Source organism: Panthera pardus, unplaced genomic scaffold (genome assembly GCF_024362965.1).
Source record: "Panthera pardus isolate Hobbes unplaced genomic scaffold, ASM2436296v1 HiC_scaffold_24, whole genome shotgun sequence".
In the NCBI taxonomy this organism is placed as follows: domain Eukaryota; kingdom Metazoa; phylum Chordata; class Mammalia; order Carnivora; family Felidae; genus Panthera; species Panthera pardus.
In genome coordinates, this window is record NW_026526810.1 from 11,610,793 (window position 1) to 11,634,674 (window position 23,882).

General features: G+C 47.4%; 1 pseudogene; it reads left to right on the forward strand.

Annotated features, from left to right (window-relative positions):
* Positions 1-1,498: 1,498 nt before the first annotated feature.
* On the forward strand, positions 1,499-1,985 carry LOC109273605 (60S ribosomal protein L21-like; annotated as a pseudogene).
* The last annotated feature ends 21,897 nt before the right edge of the window (positions 1,986-23,882 follow it).

The window sequence follows — 23,882 nt, forward strand, 5'->3', positions numbered from 1 at the left end:
AATGTCCATCAGTAGATGAATGGATAAAGAAGTTATGGTTTATGCATACAATGGAATATTATTCAGCCTTAAAAAAGAAGGAAATCCTGCAATATGTGACAACATGGATGAACCTTGAGGACATTATGCAAAGTAACATAAGCCAGTCACAGAAGGGCAAACACTGTATGAATCCACTCAGACAAGGTCATTGAAATTGTGAGACTCATAGAAGCAGAGAGTAAAAGGGTGGTTGCCAGAGGCTGGAGGGAGGGGGAAATGGAGAATTGGGAATCAAAGGGCATAAAGTCTTAATTATGCAAGATAAAGAAGTTCTGGAGGTCTTCTGTACAACACTGTGACTGTAGTTAACAATACCACAGTGTGCACTTGAAAAATTGTTAAGGGGGTAAATCTCATGTGAAATATTATCACAGTATAATTTTTTTTAAATGTTAACGATTTTAAAAAGAGACATATTTACGGGAGCTAACTGTTGGCAAAGCTGGGGAGGTGAGGGAGTGGGTGGATGGCCGTGAATGGTGGTGCCATCTAGGACTGTGGAAAAATACTTGAGCCTGCAGATCAAAAGTTTATATTTTGGCTCTCCAGAATTTGAGGCCCCAGTGAGATATCAGAGTGTATTTGTCAAGTGGGCAGTTGGTGGAATCAGACCGGGATCTTGGAGAAGAGGACTGAGGGAGGCAGACCATGAGGGAATTATCAGAGGATGCAGTGGGGCCAAAGCCACGGGAGGAGCTGCAAAGAGAACTCACTGAGGAAGAGCCCAGGGCAGGAGAGGAGAACCAGGCCAAACCTGAAAGGGGATGAGTGGCAGAACTGACTGGAAGGGTGAAGGCATAGGACAGAGTGGCCAGTGGGAAGAGAAACAGGTGGGGTTGTGGGTGAGAGGCTTAGGGAAAGACAGAGGGGCAGCTGTGTAGACTTCTGCCCAGAAGTTGAGTCCATTGAAAACTGCAACACACCAGGGCGAGTTTAGTGAATTGGGTCATTGGCAAATGAGTAGGAGTTCTGTAGGTGGGGGTGCTGAGGCTGATTCCAGGGTGCGGTGGTCTGAGGAGCAAGAGAGGGGAGAGGGAAGTACATTCAGAGTGTGGGCAAATAGCACAAGGCACTATTTGGTCTGCTTCAACTTTTCCTGCCTAGATCAGTAAGCACTGGACAGTTTTCCACAAACACTGGGGACCACCATTTCTCGGGCACTGTGTTGGTTGAGGGGATCCCCAATACTCCCTACACATAGGGAGATCCTAGAACAGTGGGTAAATCAGAAATTAAGATAATTATAATATTAGAAAGTGAGTAAGGTAGGAGTATGTGGGGGGTGGTGATTATGTTGACCTTGGAGGTTGTCAAGGAGAGAAAGGACCTTTGTGCAGAGTAAACAGCAGGAAGGTATTTGTGAGGAGAGGAAGCCAGAGCCAAAACAGGTGTCTTGGTCTTGTTTCTTCCACCCTGAGAAACTTCAGCAAGTTCTGCCATCTTCCAGTAATTTGCCAAAATGACCAACACAAAAGGAAAGTGGAGAGGCACTTGCTATATGTTCTGTAGGCCTTTTAGAAAACATGGAGTTGTTCCTTTGGCCACATATATGCAAATCTCTAAGAAAGGTGATATTGGAGACATCAAGGGAATGGGCACTGTTCAAAAACGAAATACCCCACAAATGTTACCATGAGAGGACTGGCACAGTCTGCAATGTCACCCAGCATGCTGTTGGCATCATTGTAAACAAACAAGTTACAGGCAAGATTCTTGCCGAGAGAATTAATGTACGGATTGATCATATTAAGCACTCACAGAGCTGAGGTAGCTTCCTGAAGCATGTGAAGGAAAATGATCAGAAAGTGAAGGAAGCCAAAGAGAAAGATACTTGGGTTCAGTTGAAGCACCAGCCTGCTCCATCCAGAGAAGCTCACTTTGTGAGAACCAATGGAAAGGAGCCTGGGCTTCTGGAACCCATTCTTTATTCATTCATGGCATGATAAGTATAAAAAAAAAAAAACCCAAACAAACAAACCTCTAGACTGTAAAAAAAAAAAAAAAGAAAAAAGAAAAGAAAAGAAATTCAGAAAACTACACCTTATATCTGTTTTCTTCCCAGTGAAATGTCTCCATGCTATTCATATTAAAATTCTGAGAAATCTCACAAAAAACAAAGGTCTTAGATTTCTAATCCAGCATTTCCCATATTTTATCAAAACCTTCTTTTTAAGGGTACATTTGGGGAAGTTTAGGAGCAGGTGTTAGGGGGCCATTGCAGGGCTTTGAGCACACTAGAAAGGTTCCCCTAAGAGTTATGTGTAGGCAGATGGGAGGAAGAGATGAAGAATGGACTGGTTATGGCAAGATTAATGTGCCCTAATCCTAGCTCAGGCAGCATTTGGGTAGATGCATGGAAGGAGACAGATTCCAAGAAATTTGGAAGAAAGAACCACCAAAACTGGATGACCCATTAGGGGTATGTGTGAGTGTGTGAGTGTGTGAATGTGTGTGTGTGTGTGTGCGCACGCGCACGTGTGTGTGGAGGTGGAGGTGTTGGTACAGGTAAGTCTGGAGGTGGTGTAGGTTGTTATGATAGTAGTGGTGGAGGACGTGGAGGTGGTGGTGACAGAGGTGATGGTGATGGTGGCAGAGGTGAAAGCACAGACAGAGGTGAATATGGAGGTAGTGGTCAGGGTGGAAGTTTTAGTGATGGTCGTGGCGGAGGTGGAGGTGATGATGGTGGGGAGTAGCAGAAATTCCTGACCCTGTGTCTAGATGAATTTTATCAAGAGAGAGAATGTAGGTGGAGGGTAGATTTGGGGCTGGGAAAGGTGGGAAATAAAGGTGGGAAAATAAAAGGTGGGAAAATAAAGTCAGTTCATCTTGGACATAGTTTGAGACATCTGCAGAGCAGACACAGGGTGTCCCAAAGAACTGCTTCTTTACCTGCTGGAACTCAGGAGAGGACTCTGGGATACAAGTTTGGGTATGGGTCAATAGCCACAGAAGTGGATGGAACCATAGGAAAGGCAAGGAGAAAGGAAGACAAGGGGACTGGCTGGTGACTGGCTTGGGTCAGGGTCTCCTAGATAAGCTCCAGTGGAATGGGCCAGTGATGTCTCTCAAGTGCTATGTGTACCAGAAAATTCCTCGGCATAACACTCAGGGTCCATTGCAGGCCCTGCTCTTATAGGAAAAAGCGCCAAGCCCAGCTCCATCTGGACAAGGATGGGCCTGCCTTGCCCTGCCCTGTTTTGCCATGGACCTAATGGACTATGTTTATGTTTTTGGTCCAGTTACTCATAGGCAGCCAATTGGCAGGGGAGGATTTGTGTGCCATTTGGAAGTGACAGCCCTACATCTCCATTCCTTGGCTGGACTCCGGCTGGCAGATTAAGGGAGCCTGGCTTGGCACAGGAGCGAACAGTGGCTCTGCAGATGGGTGTCTTGCTTGCACGCCAACTGGGCGTGTGCTCAGATCACACAGATTCCTTTCCTCCAAGCCCTTTGGGCTGTACTGATCTCAGTATGGAGTCAGTGGCCTCTGCCATCTTGGATTATTGGACAAATGCGTTGGCAAATCTAGTGGAGTTGGAGGCCAGAGGCCCCAGCAGGGTGCCTGGTGCCTATTGGGCTTCTTCAAACTTAGAACCACCATACTCACTGTAACCCTGGGTGCCAATGTTAGGAGGGAAGGCTTGGGATTGGTAGGGGGTATGCTTGTTGTGGGTTTGCATTTGGCTTGTGAGTCTGGATTCCTGTGCTTGGAGGCATCATAGGAAACAAACTTCCAGGGACACACACAGACACATAGACAATATCTATTACACAGATATTTCGTTTAAATATTGATTGAAATATTCATTGAAGGGATGCCTGGGTGGCTCAGTCGGTTAAGCGTCCAACCTCGGCTCAGGTCATGATCTCACAGCTCGTGAGTTCGAGCCCCGTGTCGGGCTCTGTGCTGATAGCTCAGAGCCTGGAGCCTGCTATGAATTCTGTGTCTCCCTCTCTCTCTGCCCCTTCCCTGCTTGTGCTCTGTCTGCCTCTCTCAAAAATAAACAAACATTAAAAAAATTAAAATGATAAAAAAAGACACATGCATTGAAAATCAAGCCATTTCATTGAGGTTTTAGGTGTTGAGGTCAAAGCCTGTTTTAACCTAAGAGTTATACTTGGTTCTAATTTGTGTGTAAGATGCCCAGAGTTCAAGGAAGCCATAGGACTTGATGATCAATGATAAGTAACCCTGTGGCCTCACTTAGGGACTATGTCATCCTCTGGTATTGGGGACAAGGTGAGGCCTTCAAGTGGTGTCTATAGAGAAAGTGTGTCAGACCACTGCCAGCTCCATCCAGAATCTCGTGTAGGAAAGATCTTCCCAGACAGCCTGTTTAGAAATCCCTTTTTGGACTTGCAGACACCCAGGCAGACTTCGTCTCTTCCCTGAAATGCATCCCCCACTGAAAGCTCTCACAATGTAGCTGCTGGTTTGGGGAGGGGAAATAAAGACCATGGCTTGGTGTTTATGCAAAAAAATCAAAAAACAAAAGTAAGCAAACCAACCTCCCTCCTAGCTTGCATTACTAGTGCTAAAATCTGCCCTTCTAACTTTGCCAGTGTAGACAGGGTAGACGGTGTAGACAGTCCAGCTCTGTCTCTCCAGTCCAGTGCCTGCTCTCTCAGACACAACCTTTCCCAGATTCTGTCCCCAGAAGACCCAGGAGTCAGCTGGGAGGAAGCTCTTTCAGGCTCTGATGACCTTTGCCCCCAATGTGCATGTCACAGGCAGCTTGGCAATGTGCATCGTGCTGCATGTTGATCCTGAGGCCCAAGGAACTGGGTGGTCTCAATCCAACCTGATCATGATCTCCTGGAGACTCTGATGCCCACCCAGCCAGTCCCAGCCTTGTTCCATCCTGGGGTGCATGGGACAAGCAGGTGTGGGGGTGATGACATGGGCCAGGGAATTGCTGAGAATGGTCTTCAGAACTCTTGCAAGAAGAGAGACCTGACCCTCATTGGCAAATGGAAGCTGGATGACCTTGTAGTTGAGAAGAGTATTTTTTGCTTAGTCCCTTTTGGAAGGCTTTCCTGGATCTGGCCTCTTATTGAATGTTTTTAAGGGAAAAAGAGATGAAAAAAAGTTTAATAGATCCATTCATGCTTAACTGGATTCCCAACCACTTCTCCCCTTGAGTGGCAGTTCCCACAGCCAGCCTTATACTCAAGTCTCAGTGAATTCTTTGGTTGGTGGGGCTATGTTAGTTAGCCCTGGATGTGAGAGCACATGATCTGGTCATTTGGGGGCTCCTTGACCCTCCTGCCCCATGTCAGGCTAGAGAGCCCCATGGTTTGACTGAAGGAGCAGAGGCTCTGCTACAGACAGACCTGGGTTCTGACAGTGAATCAGCCATGGGCCTGGGCAGGAAACCCCTCTAACCTGTTGATCCATCTCTAAATCAGGATAAGCATACTTACCTCGCAGGTTGGTATGCTGATTCATTAAATGCCCTGGTATAGGCATGTATATACAGCCCCAGTGTGCTCCCAGGCACCTAGTGCCCTTGCAATGCTGGAGTCTGGCACGGAAGGGGCTTGGGAACTGTCTGTAGAATCTGAGTCCTCAAAGGGATTATTCATGGTTTAGTAACAGCCTATCAGGAAGGACAATGGTCCCCTTATTGTTCTCTTTCCCATCATTGCCAGCCAGGCCTATTTATAACCTTAGAGGATTCCTCAGGAGTGATTCACCTGCCACAAGGCTACCCCAAGGAGACCTTATCACACATTACCTGCCTTGCCTGCTGGCCTCTACCCTGGACTCTTCTGGTCTCACCTCAGCAAGCCCAGTCTAGAGGTGCCTGTTTGTGTCCTCAGCTCAGGCATGACATGACTCCACCAACTAGAGAGGCAAACAGAGGCCAGGGATCAAAGACAGAGGGTGAAAGGAAACCGAATCCCATTGTGAGGCCCAAGTCAGGGACTGGGGTCACCATTCAGATGGAGACATCAGCCCCAAGTCATGGCTGGACATGTGGGGGAGGGCTGGCACGAACCAGTTGGATGGAGAATCCAGTCAGCACAAGGGGGCACCAGTCTGGGTTCAGGAACAAGAATTTAAGGCCAGGTCCATCCCAGCCATCCTGGGAGCCCTCCTGGGGGTGACTCCAAGGTTTCAGAGGCTGTGTGAAGAAAGGCCCTCAGTGGGGCTTTCCTCTCCCCAGTAATGGGCAGTAAGGGGTTATAAGGGGCTAGGCACCACAACGGCTACAGAGAGGAGGGCTTTGGAGACACCTCATGCAGAACGAGCTCCCTCTCCACATCCCTTGGTCAGACTGTGGGGCATCAATTTCCGGTGGAAGAGGGTGCCTGGGGCCCTCCCCCTTCTGTTCTCACCTCCTCATAGTCATCTCTGGCCTCGAGATTCAGCTCTGGGGCACTTGACGGTGTTCCTCCTTCCTTCACAAAAATTCCTGGGAAAAGACAGCAAGAAAACTCACATGCTGAGAGTACTAAGCATTTTTAAAGCCTTGTTTTTGGGGGGCAGCCCTTGGCTTCCTTCCTTGCAAAAGGCAAAGGTTCTGTTCCAGGGAGAGCGACCCTTGGCATCCACCCCAGGGTCAACGGCAGGGGTGTTCCAGGCCTATGGCAGGCCGGATTCTGCCATCAGCTTCTTCCACTTCTCTGCCTACATTTGGGGGTGCTTGGGTGGCTCAGTCAGTTAAGCATCTGACTCTTGACTTCAGCTCAGGTCATGATCTACAGTTCGTGAGTTCAAGCCCCCCATCAGCTCCACGCTGTCAGTGCAGTGCCTGCTTGGGATTCTCTCTCTCTACCTCTGTCTCCCTGCCCCTCTCTTGCTCACTTTCTTTCTCTCCCAAAATAAGTAAATTAAAAAAATAATAATTACAAAAAGCTCCTTAATAATTACAAAATCATCTGTAAACATTGAGATGAACTTAAATGGATACTTTCTCAAGAATCTCACAAGCCCTTTAGAGGAGTTGGGAGGTGTTCATCTGAGGGGCAGCAGGAACAGCCCCCGGGACAGTCCTCTTTACAGCAGGCCCGTGCCCTGTTAAGATGGTGGAGCTGGCAGATTATGCCTTCTGTGTGTTTTTCATTGTATCAGAAAACGTGGAAGAAAGGACACTAGTATATGTCAGGCACCTACTCAACATTTTTCAGCGATTAGTCCACTTAATTCCTTAAGCACCCCTGTGCGTAGGTATAACCGTAGCTGGTAATAACTAACGTATAACTAAGTAGTAATAACTAAGCACTCACGGTTAGCTCTGTTTTAAGCACTGCTAAGCTCTGTTTATATGAATTCACTCACCCAGTACTCCTGACAACCCTCCAGCAGCGATCCCCACTTTATGAGGGAGGAAATCGACGTTTAGAAATGTAAGTGACACAACATGACACAGCCAGTACCTGGAATCACTGGTATTTGGCCTTGGGCAGTCTGACTCACAGTCTAAGCTCTCGACCCCTTTATGTCATCCTTCTGAAGTGACCAGGCCAGAATTTGAATCCAGACCACCTTCTCTACCCTGTCAGACTGCCTCTCAGGATTGGAAAGGAACTTGGCTCTCCAAATGGCCCACTGATGGCTGCTGGGGAAGTGACAGATCCCAGCTCAGAGCATCAGATTCCCACTACGGGAAAGAATGGTGGGTAGAAAGGGGGCTAGGGAGAGGAGGAGGGTCTAGTAGGGAGGGGTCTCCTGTGCTAGTGCTGCACTTTTGGTTTAGTTCCAATTCCTTAGGTGCAAGACATTGTGCTGACCCCCAGGTTTTCCTTTGCTTGTTAACCCAGGGGCACCTGGAAGAATCTGCTGTACTGATGCCAAGAAATAGGCTGGGCCAGGCAGGGGCAAAGATGGCTTTCCCACAGCATGGAAGAGAGGCCACCAAGCTCTCAGTCCCCCCTCTGCTTCCCTGTCCACACACCCTCTCCTGTCCCTGTGAGCTCTTGTTCAGGCGTCTGTCTCTAGCCAGCAGGAGACATGGCCTGGTTCTATCTCGAGTGCTGGCGCAGGGCCTGGCAATCAATAAACATCTGTTGAAAGAATTAATCAAACTTGGAGCATTTACTGGACAGAGGCCATTAACCCCTGGTTCGAGTCCATCGGCCTGACCTCTGTCTTCAAGTGGTCAGATTAGTCCTTCTGAGGAGACCCAGTGGCCCTTGGCACTGAATCCATGTTTCCTTGCTGGTCAATGACAGAGCGGTCCTGGCCAATGGCCACTGGCTCCAGGAGCAGGAGGCTGAGCTTTCCCATCGTTGCCTCAGCAGTGCCCCTGCCAGGCTTCTGGTCAGTCTGGTGTCCCCTCTGGGCTGGCTTCTTGCTTCCCAGCTCATTTCTCCAGGCACGTGGACTCCAGGATCAGATAGAAAGGGTTGAGAAAGACAGGGCAGAGAGAAAGGCGCCACACTCCCTGGGAAAATAGTTGGTTATATTTGCTACTCAATGCCTGGCCCACTGTTTGTTACTGTCTGCAAGGCTACAAGTACAGATATTGAGAGTGAGACATTTTTAGAGCAGTTTGACACTGCTGCAAGGGCCAAACAACTGACCTGTGGACCACTAGCATGGATTCAAGTTGGCCCTTCACCATAGATGGTGGGAGAGGTGCTGGGTGGTAAAAGGTAGCTCCAGAAATGCATGTTCCTTGCAAGCCTCCTCTGCCTCTCCTCATCCCAACTCAAACTGACACTGAAGATGTGTCAGTCTCGTGCCCATAAAGTCCAGTGTGGGTTGGGATAGTTCTAGGTTTTCATTCTGGTTCCATCACCTATCAGCTGTTTGATGCTGGGTAAACTCAAGGGTGCCTCAGTTTCTCAATTGTTGATTATGGTGAGCATTAGCTGAATTAGCATAGAACTGGGTCTGGCAAATACTAGACAATGTACACATGTCAGTTCTTGTCACTGATGAGCATACCCTGCTCTGTTTCAGGCTCTCAAGAACCTGAAAGAAGCATGAGACCCAGACCTAGCCTTCATATTGCTCTTTAGGAGAGAAGACATAGGTATTGAGACCCGGGAGGCCGGGCTCCAGCAAGGGATGCAGCCCAGAAGCTGCTGCAGAAGGATCCATAGATCACAGGGGGCTATGACTGGTAGATGGGTCTTGAAGATGGATCACATGGGGAGAGTGCCAAGAAAGGGTTGAAAGTGGAATAAACACAGTTTTTTTAAGGGGACTATAATTGGCTTCCTTGGTGTGGGGGGCTCATTTAAGGAGAGTCTTGAGAAATGATATCAAATGGGGCCCAATTATGGATTATAAATACTTGAGATTGGTCCCATAGGCAATAGGACAGGGAGAGGGCAGCATTTGTAGTTTCAGTGACATGATTTAGATAAGTCACTAGTAGATGGATTAATGCCTAGTACCTAGTATGTAGGTGAGTGAATAAATGAATGAATTGATGCATTAATTAGAGCTCCTTGGGTTGTGCATAAAATCATCCCAACTCAAACTGACTTAAGTAAAAATAAAACTAGGGCATTTATTGGCTTCAAGATATGAAAATAACTTGGAGCCTAGCTGTATCCGGGGCTCAAATGTTATCAACACTCTCTTAGCTGAGCAGCTGTAATTACTTTTCCAGTAATTCCAAAGTTCTGGAATTTTGTCTTCCTGCTCAGGCTTGAGTCATGCTTCCAAAGGAAATGGAATAGATTGGTTGGCTATACTTGGGTCACCTGCCTATGCTGGGGAGTAGAGTCACCCTAAGCACAGAGCTCCCCATGGGGAAATAAGGGTGTTGTTCACAGAGAAGGGTGCAGAGTTGCAGAGCAGGTAAGGAGATCAGTTCTGCATGGCAGCAGATGGTAGCTGGAGCCCAGAAGACCAGAGAGATGTTAAAATCTTGAATGAAAGTAAAGCTGAACATGTTGCTTTAGTGGACCACGGTGTTTCTCTTCTCAACCTTTCCCACAAAAGGGCATAATGGCTTGAGATCAGCATGACTCAGGATGCTGTGCCAAGCATCCAGAGGAGTCCTCTTGGCTGCAGGCACTGTGGACATGCAGACATGAGAGAGGAATTGTAGAAGGCAAGAAAATAAATGTCTTTATTTGTTTTGCTTTGTTTTCCCAGAGGGAAAGAGGGGATTGGCAGCTCCATGTTGGTCATATTCCATTTGAGATGCCTCCTAGGCACGCAAATGGGAATTCCAAAGAGGCACCTGATAATAAGAATATGAGGATCAGGGGCAAGGTCTAGAGAGGTCTTCTTGGGGTCCTTAGTGTATAGAAGGTATATAAAGTCATGAAACCAGATAGCATCATATAGGAAGAGAGTGCAGATGGAGAAGAAGAGGTCCCAGGGCTAAGCCTGGGGTGCTGTCAAATTGAGTATTAGTCAGTAAAGGAAGGGCCAGAGAATATGGGCGGGAAATGCAGCAGGACGAAATCAAGTTGGGGAGAGGCCCAGGAAGTTGCAAGAGGAGGGTGTTTCAATTAGCAGGGAATAGACAAATGTGAGCAATACTAATGGGGGAAGAAAGTGTCTATCAGATTTGTTTACAAGGAGATATTAGTGATCCTGCTAAGGGTAGTCTCAGTGAGACTAGAGGACAACAGTCAGATTGGAAAGAAATGAAGAGGTATAGATTGTAGTGGTGTGGACATGGAGACAGAGAGTAGAGACAGCATTTGGAGCCATTCTGCCATGAAAGAAAGCAGAGAGATGAGACAGAGGATCTTGTAATCCTGGGTTGTTTGTTTGCTTGTTTTTAGGTTGAAGGGTGCTAGAGTATGTTTGTACACTGCAGGCAACAATCCAGTGGCAAGATGGAAAGTGATGGTAAGGAAGAGGACAGGGAAGTAGGATGCCATACAAGGGTGAGGAGGGGAGTAGGATATACTGCCCACTGCACCAGGGGGGGGCCTGGGGAGATGGGGACCATGGAGGTACACATCTTTGCGGGGTGGTGGGAAGTTGAGGGATGGCGTCTCTATTGGTTTCAGTTTTCCCGTGCAGGAAATATGAGGCAAAGGCATCCCTGAAAATGGGATGTGGGTGGGAAAGGGCATGAAATTGTCTCAGATAGCCTGAAATCAACCCCAAGGGAATGATTCTGGGTGTTGAGCAGCACTGAGTATCTCTGAGGCTTGTCCTAAAGGGCTGAGGTGGAACCTGTCCACTTGGTTGGGAGTCTTTCTGTGGCAATGACAAACATGTGGATAAGGCAAACTGTTGAGTCCATTTAAGGTTGGGGGAGCAGCCAGATGGGTTGATGGATGACAGCAGCAAGAACAGGGTGCCAGCAGAGCGGGAAGGGAAAGACAGTGGTGTGGAAGCAACAGTGGGAGTTCCTTGCCTTCTGACCCAACCCATCTTTCTCTTATACCAGCTCCCTTTCCACTCTCCTAGAGGCAGCAGGGCAAGTAGAGTTCTCCAGGGAGGGGCAGCTCCATTCCAGTTAAGGCAAAGAGTTAAGGAAAAGTTTAGAGAAGAGGTTGGGGAGATGGAAAGTTCCAGAGAACCTGGTGAAGGGTTTAGGGTGAGGGAGGGAATGGGAAATCAGGTCAGATTAAGGAATGAATGAATCTCAAATGAATGAATCTGTGAGTTGATGCCATGCTAGTTAGCTTGAAAGAGGACATGTTGATGATACCTTGTTGATGGCACCATACTGTGCACATTCTTCTCCATTGTTCATTGTTGGTATTGCTGGTGGGGGCGGGGTGGTGGGCGGATGCAATGACAGATAGTGTGTGCCATGTGTGGCGTGATGTGCCTCAGTGGTGTACATTTCATTGCTCAGTGATCTCGTTTTGAGTCTCACAGAATTTATTTCCTCAAGCTGTTTCTATCCTTATTTATATAAGTGACTAATCCTTTCATGGGTAGAGCCAAGTCTTCTGTTTCAGTTACATAGAGATACCACGACAAATTACTCATGAACGTTCCAGAAGAGATGAGTATCTGCAAATTATTGAGAGTGTTTCAATATGTAAATAGTATTCTGGAAAGCCTCACAACTATCCAGATTAGATTAGACACGAGAAGTGGGTAATTCCAGACCAGTTATCTCTTTCACATATGGCACAGTGCCCCACTACTTTGCAGCTCATATGCCTGTCCGTCGCGTCTATGTGGTAAGAATGCTTCCAGAGAAAGCTGGGGAAAAGAAGGAGGGCTGCAGAATATGTCCCAAAGACTGAAAATTTAACATCCCTGTTCTGGATGTGTTACATCTTGTTGGTAGAACATTGTCCATTTAAAGGGAGGTGTCTCCTGAATTTACTTTGTAAGTATTTTTGCAATACCCCTCTGAAGAACTAATTGGCCCTAATAAATCTTGCAGAAGAAGAGCCCAACCCTAATGGGGAGAACCATTTGCAGTCAAGAGTCAAGCCAGCTGCAGCATTGACACATGCAGAGAATGAAGAGGAGTGCTAATGTCAAGGGTCATCCCACTCTTCATGTTGACATAAGCAAAACCCTGAACACAGCCTAGAACAAGCTGACATTCATTCCTAAGTTTCCTGATAACTCTGAATTCTGAAAGGAAAATAAAATAAAATTTTTGTGAGCAAAGAGATCCATGTTCTATTTCAAAATCCGTGAGTGTGTTGAGTGAATCATCACTTCCAACTACTGGGTTTTGGTGTTTGACTCCTCACTGCAGACAAAGCACCAAGACCTTACTATAAAATGTAAAAGTACTTTTGAAAGTCAAGAAGATTTTTAATTTATCCTGACTAGTTAAGTTCAGGTAAGTCATCCTAATAATACTTGTCCACACATGTAGCTATCCCTGCCAAAAGAAATGCAAACAGAAGTCTAGTGAGTTTCCAACTTCCCCGTCTCCCTGTCCCCACTGGAGACATCTGCCAAGGGTTCACCAAGGGGTATGATGAGACAGCTGGCAGGACTTAGACTCTCAATGGCAGTCAACCCCTTCAAAGTCACCACCCTGTCCCTGGATGTGGTGACTATATCCAGATTTTTGCTTCTAAAGTTGGCTTTCTTGAGAGGTTAGGCATGACTCCAGGGACAACACCAAAGCTTTCTCAAAACACATTTTTGGCATTAGCTTCTAGGACTATACATGAAGAATTAGTCATACAGAAAACCTTTAACGATAGCAAATTTGGGTCTACTGAGGGTGTATTTGATTTGTGAAAATCAAGCTATTGAAAATCAAGCCAAAACAAGTTGTAATTCTAACTCATGGACTCTGATTTTTTTTTAGGTAGCTTATTGAACCAGCCCTAGAAAGACTCTAAAACAGGCAGTTCCATTTATTTTTTTAATGTTTATTTATTTATTTTTGAGAGGGAGAGAGAGAGAGAGAGAGAGAGAGAGAGAGAGAGAACAGCGGAGAGGCAGAGAGATGGAGACAGAATTCCAAGCAAGCTCCATGCTTTCAGTGCAGAGCCCAATGTGGAGCTTGAACTCATGAACCATGAGATCATGACCTGAGCTGAAACCAAGAGTCGGACACTTAACCTACTGAGCCACTCAGGCACCCCAGTAATTCCATTTTAACAATTCTTTCATCCTTTTTTTTTTTTTTTTCAGAATGGAAAAACAAAAAACAAAAATACTCTCACAGCCAGAAACATTTGATTTCAGATTCCAGCCCTGGCACTTATTAGCTGTGTAACTTTGGGCAAATTACTTAACCATTGAGCTTTAACTGAAAAATCTCCCTAAAGGAAACATACCTACCTCCTAAGGTTATTCTACTCTTTTTTTTTTTTTTTCTGTTTCTCCTTCCCTGAATGGAGGATCTTTCCCTCCTGGGACATTGTCTTCATTCCAGATTCTTCATTCCTCTACTCCCTGTAGTAAGTGGTAAGTTAGATCTCTGAAAATAATCACGTCTTGATTTGTGGATTCTGCCAATCTCCGTGGTATAAATACTTCCACCATGGCTGAGTTTAAGTTATGAACAGTTTATCAATAGGCTCACAAAGTTCCTAAGTATTTAATAACTGACCATGATGGATGGTAGGAGCTCACTGCAGCACATCTCTTCCTCCTTCTCTCTCCTTTATGCTTTATACTTTCCTGATAGACCTGTGGATGTTGCCAGATAGAATTTCCATCTGTGCCTCTGACTTTTACATTTAACCAGCTCATGTGCTAGAATTCCGGTGGTCTAACCATTGCCTCCCATCTTCTTGAATACTCTTTGGCTATCTCATCAGCAGGAATTTTCAAAGGAGACAGAGGGCTCTTGGTTTTCTGTAGGGATCTGTTAATTTACAGTTGGGTGTCCTCATTCTACCTGTGTTGAGGACTGATCTATTACCATTTGTATAGAGCTTTCCATTGTATAAGTGCTCAGGCTTCTCTGCCCACCCTCTACCCACAACAATTCTGGATCCAATTCCAATCTGAGTGTGTTTTGGGGAATGCGGAGTCCAACATTATCAACCAATTCTGACACCAGCTGGGTATCCTATAATTCAACTCAATTCTGACACTATCTACCTAAGGGGAACATCAGATCCCACAGGTTAAAGGGTTCAGTTCTACAAGACTGTCCTCACCATACACATACACTTCAGATGCCAGTCATAAGCTGAGATTATCACATGTGTCAACTGTCAGAGAGGTTTATGACCCCATCCTTCGATTCGATTAATTCACTAGAGTGGCTTACAAAACTCAAAGAACTATTTTACTCACTAGATCACTGGTTGATTATAAAAGGGTGTGACTCAGGAACAGCCAAATGGAAGAGATGCTTAGGGCAAGGTATAGGGAAAGGGTGTGAGCTTCTATGTCCTCTCTAGGCCCACCAGTATCCCCAAATCTCCACATGTTCACCAACTTAGAAGCTTTCTGAAACCTGTCCTTTTGATTTTTTACGGAAGCTTCACTTCATAGCTGTGATTGGTTAAACCGTGGGTCATTGGCAATTGATTCAACCTCCAGTTCCTTTTCCTCTCCAGATGTTGGGGGATGGGACTGAAAGTTCCAGTCCTACAATCACATGGTTGGTTCCTAAGGCAACCAGCCCCTACCCTTAGATGGGGGTATAAAAGTCACTTCATTGACATAGCAGAAGACAGCTTTACTCCTCTCATTTCAGGAAATTCCAAGGATTTTAGGAGCCAGAAACAGGATGGAAGACCAAATGTATATTCCTTTTTGTAAGTCACAGTATCATACCATCTGATTGCATTCTACTTCCAGTGGAGTCTGGAGGAGCTTTGGAAACCCAGCAAATGGAGAAAAAAGAACCGGAGTTCTGGTACTCTGTCACAAGGCCATGTGATAACATGCATGTCAGAAGAAGAAAGAGCACCATCCACAGACACTCTCAAAGCAATGTAAGTTGACTTAGTAAGGAGCTCTTCCTCCCAGGGTGGGTCTTAGGCACTGAAAACATCCATGTGTTGTAACAGTCTTGAGAAGGACCCCCAGGCATCCAAAGATAGATACCAACTCCATCAAGCACAGGTTATGTTCATAGATTATTTCACATCAGCTCTATCACAACCCTATGAAGGTGAAATTCTTACCCTGATTTTCCAGGTAAGGGTGGATCACACACCCAGGGTTATCAAGGGAGCAGGAAATGGTTCGGCTCATAAGCCTTACTGGAAATGTAAATTAGCATAATCCTCCAAAAGGCAATGTTGTCTTTTATCTCAGTCTTGAAATTCTTCATCCTGTCTCTTTAAAAAAGACCTTTGGTTATGTCAGTCCAGGTAAGCTTACTTTCATAACCAACAGCCCCCAAATCTTAGCTAGAGAAAGGCGGGGTTGGCAAACCATCTATACAGGCTGGATAGTAACTGTTTTAAGCTTTGTAAACCATACAATCTCTGTTGGAACTGCTCATTTCTGTCTTTGTGAAAGAAACCACAGACAATAAGCAAATGAATGGTGTGGCTGTGCTCCAGTCAAACTTTATTTATGGACACAAATTTGAATTTCAAGTCATTTTCACGTGTTACAAAATTCTATCCTTTAAACCATTTTACAAATGTAAAAACTATGTGGAGCTCACAGGCCATAGAAAAGGAGGGAGCAGGCTGGATTTGGCCTTAGCCCCACAGTTGGCTGGCCCCTGCCTGAAGCTCTGGAAGTTTCCTCTCATTGAGGCAGTGGTCCAACATGGGGGCTCCTGGCTGGAAGGCCCTCCTGGGCGGCTCTTTGCCAGTGGGTTCTCAGGGATCCAGGATCCTGTGCTCCACCCTTTACAGACCTTCAAGTCTTCTCTACTCTCTCACTGAAGGAGAGAGAGGACAGAGAGGATTTTGTAGGCATTTTTCCTGGGCAGACTGGAGGTGTCCACATTACCTCCTCCCGCATTCCACTGCCCACGAGTCAGCATGCTCCAAATGGCAGGAGAGACAGCGAAGTTTGTCTAGCTGTGTTCCCAGGGGGAAAACGGACAGGGGCTCCGTGATCACGGAGCAGCGTATTCACAAATCAAATAACACACTATGTTCACATGTGTCCATACTACAGCAGTACTTTAAAGTTGCAAGACTGGAAGAGTGCTTGGGTGACTCAGTTGAGCATCTGATTCTTGATTTCGGCTCAGGTCATGATTTCACAGCTTGTGAGTTTGAGCCCTGCATCGGGCTCTGCACTGACAGTGCAGAACCGGCTTGGGATTCTGTCTTCCTCTCTCTCTCTGTCCCTCCCTGACTCGTTCTCTCTCTCTCTCTCTCTCTCTCTCTCTCTCTCTCTCTCAAAAATAAATAAACATTAAAAAAATAAAGGTGCAAGACTGGAAACAAGCCTGGTTGGAGGAGAACTTTGGAACAACAGTTGAGCCTGTGAGTATATCCCATGCCCTAGGCACCATGCACATTGTGATCCTGCAGCCTGTTCTTGGGCCTGGACCTTCCAGGTCATTGCTGAAGTGACCTCTGCACAATGCTATCCTCTTCTGCCATATGGCAGAGCCACGGCCACAGAGGCCAGGCTAAAGTGGTGGGCCTGGGGGCAGTAACTCTGTGCCCAAATGACTTGAGTAACCCCCACAACAACTGATAGGGAACTTGCTATGAACCGTTCCAATTTTAAAGACGAGAAAACCAAAGACCCTGAGAATGCCTCATTTGACAGCTGAGGAAACTGATTCCAGAGAGATGAAATGGCTTTCTCAAAGTCATGTCGTATTAGCTATAATAATAGTATTTTCCCCAGGTGCATGGATGTCTCAGTGGGTTGAGTGTCCAGTTCTTGATTTTCAGCTCAGGTCATCATCCCATGGTCGTGGGATGGAACCCCATGCTGAGCTCCGCTCTGAGCGTGGAACCTACTTAAGATTCTCTCTCTTTCTCTCTCTCTCTCCCACTCTGCCCCTCTCCCCCACTTGTGCTCTATCTCTTTCTCTAAAATAAAATATTTTTTAAATGAAAAAGAACAATAATATTCTCCCATTTAATTAGTGCCTATTTTGTGTTAGGGGATATGCTGAAATTAGATCTAATTTTCATAACAACAATGCAAGAGAGAGCTTTCTTCTTATTTTTCAATAGTCCCCACAAGGGGTCTTCATTAAGGTCATACAGCTGGCAGGTGAGTAAGCAGGATAATGCTGTCCCCACTCTTTCTGAAGCCACCATGCCCAGCTGCTTCCTGGCACTGCGACAAGGCCTGAACATTCCCCATCCCTTCCCTGTCCTCAAGGGTGCCTTGGGGCCTAGGGCTGTCCTTGGCTTCCATAGACCTGCCCCAGCATTTCCCCCCTCTGAAAAAAGGTGAAGAAACATTTCACAATGGAGATACCAAGCGCTTGACTTGCCAGCAGCCCACGCTCTTGGGGACAGGAGGGAGAGGCCTCAGCTCCTGCTGCTCTTGGGGATGAGTAGACCAGGTTCCCTATTCCAGAGTTTCCCAATGTCCAGGAGGGGAGATGTGGGGCTGACAGAGGGTGGAGGGAGGGGAGGAGGGAGTGGTGTGGGGTTTTATATACAAATTACATTTAAATTCAGATGCCAGCAGGTACAGCATGCTGAACGATTCTAGATGAGGGACATTACCCCTGGGCCTCAGTTTCCCCATTCATTCATAAAGGGACAATAACAGGGTAATGCGCCTGGCAGGGGAGATCAAGTGGGACTGGGGAAGGCACTTACATGTTGAAATGCATCGTGTGACCTTGAGGTGTCCAAGACTCCCCATTCTGGCCCCTTCTCAGCAGGCCCTTCCAAGGTATGCCTCCAAGGCTGGGCTCACTGGTTAAAAGACTATGTCAGGTCAGATATCAAAAGTTTGAGGTGACTGTTCTGGGGGCCTTGTGTGGTGGTTGCCACACCCTCCCACCAAGAGTTCTCCCTCAGTGAAGGTCACTGCCACTGAGACTCCCTTGGTACCTGCCCAGTGATAGGCAGGTTTGGAAGCCATGATGTGTGCCCTCATGAGCCTGGAAAATCTCCCCCAGTGGGGTTTGGAACTTAGAAAGGAAGTATACTCCAAGTCTGTTCTCATCTATCAAGGTAAGCCCTGCAGGAGCCTGGCAACAACCAGGCTGACCACATCCTACATCTGGAAAGGTCCTGACCCCATTGTGCTTTCAACCTCCACCAGATGACATTCTCATTCACCAAGTCCCAAGGGCTCCAACACACACTTGCAACAGGTGTGAGCTGAGAAACACAGAAGTGCAGCTTGGGGACACTCTGGGTCTGTCTGATTGTCTGGAGGGAGGCCAGGGCAGGCCCAATGGGGCAAGGAGACCCTCCTGTCCCATAAAGCACCCCTGAGGTTGGAGGGTACCTAAAGAAGCTTGAATGTTCTTCCTACTACTTGCATAGTATGACATTATTTTATGTATTTGTTGGCTTGTTGGCATTTTTCTGCCTCCCCTACGAGAAAGTAGGGTCTACAAGGCCAGGGACTTATTGTTTTCTTTTTAACCACCAGTGGCAGGCTGAACAATCTTTTTCCCCTAACGATATCAAGTCCTAATTCCTGGTACCTGTAAATGTCACCTTATAAAGTGAGAGGGTCTTTGTAGATATGATTAAAGATCTTGAGAACGGGAGATTATCCTGAATTATCCAGGGGGGTCCTAAACCAAATCACAAGTACCCTTCTAAGAGAGAGGCAGAAGGAGAGGAGGGCTATGTGACCACAGAAGCTGGGAGGTGAGGGACACGGCTGCCAGAACCTGGAAGAGGCAAGGAACAGATTCTTTCCTCGGAGTCTCCGGAAAGAGCGCAGCCCTACCACACCTTCATTCCAGCCCAGCGATACTGGTTTCTGACTTCTGGTCTTCAGAACTGTGAGAATATATTTCATTGTGGTTTTAAGTCACCAGATTGTGGTGATTTGTTACAACAGCCACAGAAAGTAAATACACTACCATATCCCAGTGCCTGGCCCATGGCAGATAGTTGATAGATATTTGTTGAAAGCATAAATGAATGTTCCTAGCCAAGGAGCCAAGGATGCTCCCCAAGCCAGCTTTGGTCTACCCAAGGGTTCAAGACCCCAGCCTGTGTCCTGAGTGGTTCTGCCTACAACAACGCCTTCAGCCTGGGCCTGTGAGGCTGTCCACCAGAGGGCCTGTGTCCGACTGAATTCTACTCACCTCTTGCAGAGTCATTGCCTCCCAGACAAAGCTGAACGCAAGCAAGGGGGCCACATCCAGTCAGCAGACATATCTGGCTGGCATAGAATCTTGTTTGTAAATTACATTAGTTGCTAACATTTTATTGAAAATGGGGAGACTTCACATAAAATCAGGATTTCCAACCTCTGTGGAAAAATCAGATGTTCTTTTCAGCCTCAGGTTGTATTCCCACGTGGCTCAAGGGATTAGACCTTAGTGGTAGCTCAGTCCACAACCACCAGGGACCCTCTCAGTGTCCATCTGCACACCTGCCCCCCACATTTGAGATGGGGGAATTCAGATTTTCTCAAACTTGCATGAAGTATCAGACTGTCTCAACCTCTCAGCTCCTCTGTCCCACCCAACTGCCTCCCAGACCTTCTTTTGTAAAGATTCTAAAGGGACCCCTCCCTGCCCTGCTCAGGGGCTTTCTACAGGGGGTTCCACTTCCCTGGTCCCTTTCAGGTTCCAGGCCTCTGTAGCCCCTGGAAATCACCCAGTTGTTCCTGGGGGTCTTCACTCTCTTGGTCAGCAGGACAGCAAACTTCCCAGAGCCACCCAGGACGACCTCCCGCATTCCTGGAAGACGGTGGGACGGCAGAAATGCATCTGCTTTCCCAAGCACTCCCTGGCCGAGTCAGACAGTGGCTCCAACGGAAACCAAAAGCACTAATGAAGGAAAGGAATGTAAGTGAAACACTTGGGAAGGTCCCACGAGGAGGGTTCTTGGCTCACTTGGAGGACACAGGGTCCTCAACGTCTCCAAAACGATGCCCAAGTCTGAATGTCAAGTGTGCGTAAGACTCTCTGCATCTGCCTTTAAATGTGCAGATCCCAGGACTGACATTAGCAGGCTCTGATTCAATGCAACCGGGGGGGGGGGGGGGAGAGCGACCCAGAGAACTGCATTTATGGCCAGTGGCCCTAGTGGTTCTGACTTGGGGGTCTGGGACCGTACTGGGCCTGGGGGTGCAGAGCAGGGGGTTTCTCAGAAACACAACAGTCTCCTCCTCTCCAGGCAATAGCCACAGCAGCACAGAGAATCCATCTGATGAGAAGAGTCACTGAGTGGGGCCCCTAGGAAGTGATCTGTGTCCACAGCTGCCGTCTACTCGGCTGTTTTAGCAAGTCTTCCCCAGGGCTTGAGAAAATGAAATTTAAAACATGTGTCAGGCCTTAATAGGACCAGTAAACTCCTCAGAGTCCTGCTCCGGCTAACATTTTTAATTCTGTGAGCACTTCTGACCAGGGGTCTCTAGCACTTGGGAATGGATTGAGCAAGATGAGGAATAAATATGCAGAATCAGCTGGCTCTGTGTGACCGCAGGCAAGTTCCTTAGCCTCTCTGAGCCTCGATGTTTTTACCTATAAACCGGGAACAAGAACTGCCTCAAAGGGATATTGTAAAAAATTAATTGAGATGAGGAACATGCATGTCTGACTGTTAACAGGCACTCATGCAAGTTTCCATGTCTGGACCCCATATTTTAATCCTAAGGTTGGGGAATGTCTGATGTTGTGGCTTCCATATCTTTCTCTCCTGCACCACTGGGGTGAGGAGTGGGGTGCCAAGTCTGCAGCTCTGATAGTCACGGCTTTCGGTGACCATTAGCAGAAACCCACTCAAATAGGCAAAAAAAAAAAAAAAAAAAGGTGTATAAATGAGGTGCATTTATTATCACAAAGCAGAGGGAACCCCTCAAAATATGTGAGCCTAGGAAGACCTGGACCCAGGAATGGGAAAGCCATGGAAAACCCTCTTTCCTTCTGGGTTCCCTTCTCTCATTGTCTGCCTCTCCACATTGCCTCTTGAGCAGGCTTGTGGCCAGGCCCATGGGACAAGGTAGCTGACCTTGAACCTCCTTGCTGACATGTCTTCAATTCAGGTGAGCAACAGAGAACATTGACATCTCCAAATCCCACCCACAAGTTCCCAGGCCCAGCATGGGGGTCTTCACCCCCAGACCAATCAGCTACAAGGAGGGGCCCAGCTCAGCCCTAGCACACTGTGTCAGCCACTCCTCCCAATGGGATTGTCCTCAGTGCAGCAGGACCAGGGCCTCCTAAAGTTGTCCGTCCAGGAGTCCAACCCTGATCCATAACTCATTTAGGATGCATAACTTTCATCCTCCAAACCTGCCTGGAAGCATCTGAGGATGGGGAGAGCAAGCCTAGCATCCATACAACTTCTCCACAGGGCCATGATGAGTCCTGTCATGCAAAAAGAGGCAGAAAACTGCTATTGTGAGAGCATTTGCTTCTGCCAGCCAGGTCTTGGCTAATCCTGGGTGATGCATGGAAGATTCTCCATCGAGGGGACACCCTGTGGAAAGGCACAGGTATCTGACTAGCACTTCCCTGCTCTGCTCACAAAGTCTTTGTGCAGACATCTGCTTGAACCCTCACAAAACTATGAGAGAGAGAGAGTTAGGTGGTCACAGAGCTAACCAGAACCACTACGCTGCACTACTTGGGGCAACATTCACATTGTGATCTAAGTGAATGGCACCTCCTGGAGTTGTGCAGTGCACTACCTGGGTAGCTGAACATAGTGTCCCTGTAGCTAATCATTAACAGAGCCAGGTGAAACTCAGGACCTTGGCCTTGAATTCTATTTTCTTTCCATTGCTGTCTCTCCTTCTGAAGTACCTCACTGAATTTGAAAAGATGCCTGATGCCTACACTGTTGGGCTCCTCATCTGTAAATTCAGGCTAAAAAATCAACTTCCATTGCTGGGATGAGTAAATGCTATAAAGTAGAAAATAGGACCCTGACACGGGTCTAGGTCTTAGTGAGAATGTGAGAAAAGGAAGTAGCTATTGCTACCACTTCTATTGTCATAATAATATTCATTGTAAGTATCGGTGCCCGCTATTATTAAGATCCTCTTTCCCATGCAGACAACACCTCCTCCTCAGGGTGGTGAGGGTCCAAGGCTCCTAGCACCACACTGCACAGAGTAGGTAGTGCTCTGTCTTCCTCTTGCTCTGCTAAAGTGGGGGTGACCCACATCATACTCCAGGGGGTTGGTGAGGAAGGAGCCCTCATCGGCTGAGACAGGAGTAGCCACCTGATAGGTCCATGAGTGAAATGGTTGAGAGCTTCTGGCGCCACCCCTGCCCTGCCTCCCTTCTCCCTGCTGTGTCATGCAGGTGTTGATGCGTGTGCCTCACTCTCCCTAGTAGATCCAGCGGCCACTGACCGCCTGCCTCACCTGCGCCCAGAGCAGGATGTGGTTCCTGTGTGTCCCACACAGTAAATGGATGAAGGGCTGGGTGAGCACATGAGAAATGGAACTCTCCCCTTCAGCTTCCATTTAGCACATTTTCATTTCCTTTCTCCCAGCACACCTTAGGGTGTACCTGCTCTGTGAAATGCACAGTGCCAGATTGGGACACTAAGACAAATCCACATGCCCTTGACCTTGGCAGCTCACACCTAAGCGGGAAGAACTCTGGGCCTGCTCCACCCCCTCCTCCAAGCCCCTGGGCAGATTGGCTCTACCTCAGAGGTCCTCACTCTAGCAGGCAGCAGAACCCGCTGGAGGGTTGTCAGGACGCACACTACTGCCCCCCCCCCCCCCCCCGGCCCCGCATTTCTGCTGTAGTGAGTTTGGGTTTGAAAGCGGGCATTTCTCCCAAGTGCCCAGGGGTAGCTGTTGCTGCTGGTTGGGGACCACGCCTTGAGGACCACCGCCCTCCCTGAAGGGGGCGCTGGTTCCCCAGTGCCAGCCTGCGGTTGCCTTGGGGATTACAACCTAATGCTGCCAGGTCTCCTGATTTTTCAGAGGAAGCCAGAAGTGCAGATTTTCATGTAAAGTTTCCTGATTAAAATCAAATGTGTAACGAAGTTTTTAAAAAGTGAAACTGTCGGGAATTAAATAAAATATATCCACAGGTTGAAATGGATTCACAGCTTCCCACTTTGTGAGCAGGGTGTTTTACGCATGCGTGGTTTGATGCCGCTTAATGCCTGATGATGTTTGTGCCCATTGGCTTCTGACCGTTGCCACGTGTTCCCCAGGAGCTGAGGGTCTTGTTGGAACCCATGCGTTGTCCTTGTCCTTGCAGCCTAGGGCACAACGAAGACGGGTTGGTTTGTCTTACAAGCCTCTGTCAATGAGAAGGAACAAAAAGGCCACCCATCCTAGGAGGATTATCACAGACTTCTCAGACCACAAATAATTAATGGCGGGGCACACCACTGCGGGGAACCCTAGGCTGGGCTTAGCAAGAAGCCAGGAGCGCCCTGCCAAGTGGGAAACTGAGAGACGCCACCGGTAACAATAGCCCCAATGAAATGACAGGCAGCTCAGCTTTCAGGCTCAAAGGACC